Below are 5,019 nucleotides of genomic sequence, written 5' to 3'. Positions count from 1 at the left end.
GCTGAGGATGTTGGTAGTGGTGTTATTGTTCTCTGTCGACGGGGGTGGTGGGGATTTTGGTAGCAGCGGTGGTGCCGGAGCAGGCTTAGTTAGAATTTGTATGGAATGGTAAGTGGAAAATGAAACACAGCGAAGAATACAGGTTGACAAGGAAACAAGGAGCGTTTCTTTGATTGCATCAAGTCTTTAATTGTTTGCGTTTTTTCGCAGAGAAAAATCAGGTAATTTTTGAAATTCAAAGCAAAAAAAAAAAAAATGTAACAAAAAAGAAAGGTAAAAAGAAAAACAAACAAAAAAAAATTGGTGAAAAGAGGTCCAGGTATTTAGCTGCTATTGTGACGAAGGTCAGTGAATGCGCAGTACCCTCTCTAAGATTAAGCAGTTACCCCCTCCTATTTGCAGATCTGTAGTTGTATATTGCATTGCACATGCATGTTGGTGTGTATGTCTGTGTGTTTGTATGTATTTATATATGTATTTATATTTTTATGCATGCATGCTGCGCATGTGTGTGTGTACATGCATGTATGTATGTATGTATGTATGTATGTATGCGTGTGTTTATGTATGTATGCGTCTATGTATGTATTTATATATATATGACTGTGTGTAAGCATTTATATATATACATATATATATATATATATATATATATATATATATATATATATGCATGCATGCGTGTGTGCATATATGTATGTGTTTGTAAGTATGCATGTATGTACGTACGTATGTATGTATGTTTATACACATGTATGTATGGATGCATGCGTGTGAACGTATGTATGTATGTATGTATGTTTGCGTGTGCGTTTGTGTATGCGTGTAGATATATGTCTATGTGTGTATGTGCCTTTTATGTATGTATGTGTGTTTAAATGTAGCATTGTGTGTAGCCTTGGGAATATATACGTATATGCATATGCTACATTAGCTGTCGATCTATCTATCTATCTATCTATCTATCTATCTATCTACGAGTACCCCTACACACACAAACACACACACACACTCATATGATTATATATAAATGTCTACATGTCTACATCCATCTATACACACACATATACACGCATGCACATACATACACACACGTACACACGAATATATGACTAAAGAAACTAATTAACATTTTTCTTTTCTCCCTAGGGACAAATATGAAAGCTAAAGGAAAACAAAATTATACTCATATATGTACATATGTGTGTATACATACATACATGCATGCATACATACATATATATACATATATATATACATACATATACATACATATATACATACATAAATGCACGATTGTAGAAATCAGCTGCCCTCTGGACATGAATATGGTTAGAAAAATACAAGGGAAAGGACATCTATGGACCATTGATATGGAGTTTGTTAATCCAGTCTCCAAGGTACGCTTTCAGCTTTATACCTATTACTTTTGGACCAATAAGATACATACTAACCTGCCTAGAGCAAAATATGGCTGAACTTGGGATGTAGAGGAGAGAATGCAAATCCTTAATTCATACGCTACAAATGATGATATCTGGGATTATAAAAAATCTGTAGGAACTACTTGTATAAAGGATGATGGCTAAAACGAGATACCCTCCTTCAAAACCTTACTTTCAAGTAGGTTGCCGATCAAAATTTACTCTGAAATTAAAAAGAGAAAGAGAAGCCTATACATACTTATGCATTTGCAATTCCAGAACAAGAGATTGCTACGAAATACCTAATCAATAAAAATGACAATGAAGACCTTGGAGTTCCAAGATGCAACCGAAGACGTAGATTATGTCATGTTTCTGTGGAAGGCATCACACGTGATTAGCAACTGTCCCAAAATGTCATCAAGGTACTAACTCCCTATGCAACACGACGCTGTTCGCAAAAACAGTATACAACGCCGTCCAGAAAAAAGAGACTTGGAATAAATATACTAAATCCCTTAGTTATTGAATAAGTACACAAATACCAGCAAAAGAAATGCTGGTGGAACGTTCCCATCAAAACATCTGTCAAGTGTAAACATTAGGCGCAAAAGAACAGTGTTATAGAGAAGCAAAGTTCGGCGGGCGGCTTTTGCCTTCTCTCATTATACCATCATATTTATCATCCATTTCATCTCATTAATGTTTTTGTCCAGCCCGTAGCTACTCTCTGTGTACTGCCTTTATGGCAAATTGAAATGAAATAAAGTAGCTTGCTCACCAACCACATGGTTCCGGGTTCATTCCCACTGCGTGGTACCTTAGGCAAGTGTCTTCTACTATAGCCTCGGGCCGACCAAAGCCTTGTGAGCGGATTTGGTTGACGGAAACTGAAAGAAGCCCGTCGTATATATGTATATGTATATATATGTATGTGTGTGTATATGTTTGTGTGTCTGTGTTTGTCCCCCCAACATCGCTTGACAACTGATGCTGGTGTGTTTACGTCCCCGTAACTTAGCGGTTCGGCAAAAGAGACCGATAGAATAAGTACTAGGCATCCAAAGAATAAGTCCTGGGGTTGATTTGCTCGACTAAAGGCGGTGCTCCAGTATGGCCACAGTCAAATGATTGAAACAAGTAAAAGAGTATAACAGGTGGGACATTGTTTTGTAGAGAAAAAATATGTACCCTCATCGAGGTCAGTTGTGCTGCTGATGTGAATATCTCTTTGAAAATCAAAGAGAAAGAGAATGACCATGGATAACTGTTTTGAAACCTCCAGTTTCTATATCTAAATTATAAATTCACATAGAAAGAAAAAAAATAATTGATGCACTTGGTTTTGTGAGGAAATGCCTGAGCGACAATCTGGATAAGTTAGGGTTTTCCAACCAGTCAACTCGCACATTGTTGGACTGGATAACAGACATAATGTCACATCTTAGACTTGAGAGTTTTGCACACACACACACACACACACACACACACACACACACACACACACACACACACACACACACACACACACACACATAAATATATATTACGTACTGAGTTTCCAATTCCACCGAAATCGACAATGCCTTTTATCTTTTCGGGGTCGATAAAATGAGTACCAGGGTTGATGTAATCGACGTAACTTCTCTATCGAAATTGCTGGCCTTGTGTGTGTGTGTGTGTGTGTGTGTGTATAATATATATTATGTATGTATGAATGTATATATGTACGTAAGTATGTATACACACACACATACACATATATGTATAATTGTATGTGCGGAATAGTATTATTACATCCATTAGATATAGATACATTCCGCCATTGATGACCACACCATCCATAAAGTGGAAGCAACCATCTTGGAGAATCGCCACATAACTATTCGCCAATTTGCTCAAGAAGTGAATATAAGTGTAGGGTTTGTGGAAAAAATCATTCACGACCGTTTGCACATGCGTGAGTTGTCTGCACGATAGATTCCCCGGATGTTCACACCTTTTCAGAAGCAAGAACGAACAAATTGCTTCCAGACTCTTATGGCAATGTGCCAAGAAAACGAGGAGGACCTTTTTGGCAGAAAGCACGGGTCCATGACTATGGTCCTGAGTCTAGTCCAGTCGAAGCAATGGAAGCATAATAACTCACCACCTCCAAAGAAGGCTCGTGTCCAACCTTCAGCAGGTAAGGTGATTGTCACAGTCTTTTGGGACCAGCCCGGAGTCGGGATGATGGATTTCCTGGCAAAGAGCACCACAAATAATGCTTCTCTGCTGCAGAAATTGTGGGACGCCATGAAAGTAGTGAGGCGTGTGGCATGCTGACCAAAGGAATCTGCCTCCTCCAAGACAATGCCCCACTTCACCACGTGTATGTTGGCCAGATGAAAGCACACTCCTGCGGTTATGAAATCCTTCCTCATCCCGCTTACTCTCAGGACCTCGCACCATATTACTTCCACCTCTTTCCAACCATGAAGTCCCTTTTGAAGGAGAGCACTTTTCGGATGAGGACGGACTTATTTCCGAGGCAAAGTCTTGGCTCCAGATGCAACCTACCGACTTCTACAGACGAGGTCTTCACAGCTGCATAAAGCGATGGGAGAAGTGTGTCACCATTGGTGGTGGCTGTGTAGAGAAGGACTAATAATTTCATTTTGTTTATCACAGCCAAGTTTCGTTTATCCTAGTTCTTGGAAAGTGGGTCAGGGGAAATCTTTAATGAACAGCCCCCGTATACTTGTGAGTATATCCTGGCACTTCACCATCTCTCCTGCTCTCTCTTACATTTTTGCTGTTTCCCACTCTCTCTCTGTCTTTCCTTTGCTCTTCCTTCTGGCTGGGTAGCCATGTTTCTCCTCTACAGCAGCAAGCCTATTTCTGCCCTCATTCTTGTACCTCTCCTCTCTCCCTCTCTGTCTCCCTCTGTCTCCTTCTCTTTTCCTCACCCTCTCTTTTCCTCACCCTCTCTTTTCCTCACCCTCTCTTTTCCTTACCCTCTCTTTTCCTCACCCTCTTTTCTTTTTTCCCTATCTCACTGGGTAATCATGTACCTCCTCTATAGCAAGGCACCTATTTCTGCTTCTCTCTTTCTCTGTCACGCACTAACCTTTCATCATATGATGCCGTATCACCACTTCTAATGCTCCCACCGTTATAGCAAGACACCTGTTTCTGCCTCTCTGTCCTTTCTGTCACACTCTAACCTTTCATCCTCTGACACAAGTTTCCCTCCTCAAATTGCCCTGCTCCTCTCATAATTCCTTGTTTTGCGAATTACTTGGTAACCCTGCGAGTGCTGGTGCCACGTAGAAAACAATTGGTCTACACTGTAAAGTGTTTGGCATTTGGAAAGGCATACAGCTGTGAAAATCAGGCCAAAACTAACCTCGCCTCTGCTAGTGCCGCGCACAGAGCACTGAGTGCACTCAGCAGAGTGGTTGGTGTTAGGAAATGCATCCAGCCGTAAAACCCTACCAAAATAGATACAATAATTTTCTACCTGGCCGGCTCCTGTCAACCATCCCACTCATGCAGGCATGCATGGAAGACGGACATTAAACGATGATGACGATGACGATAATATATATATATA

The sequence above is a fragment of the Octopus bimaculoides genome, chromosome 21 (assembly GCF_001194135.2).
Source record: "Octopus bimaculoides isolate UCB-OBI-ISO-001 chromosome 21, ASM119413v2, whole genome shotgun sequence".
Taxonomy (NCBI): domain Eukaryota; kingdom Metazoa; phylum Mollusca; class Cephalopoda; order Octopoda; family Octopodidae; genus Octopus; species Octopus bimaculoides.
The sequence above is the reverse complement of the archived record's forward strand: the minus strand, read 5'-3'. Positions refer to the sequence as shown.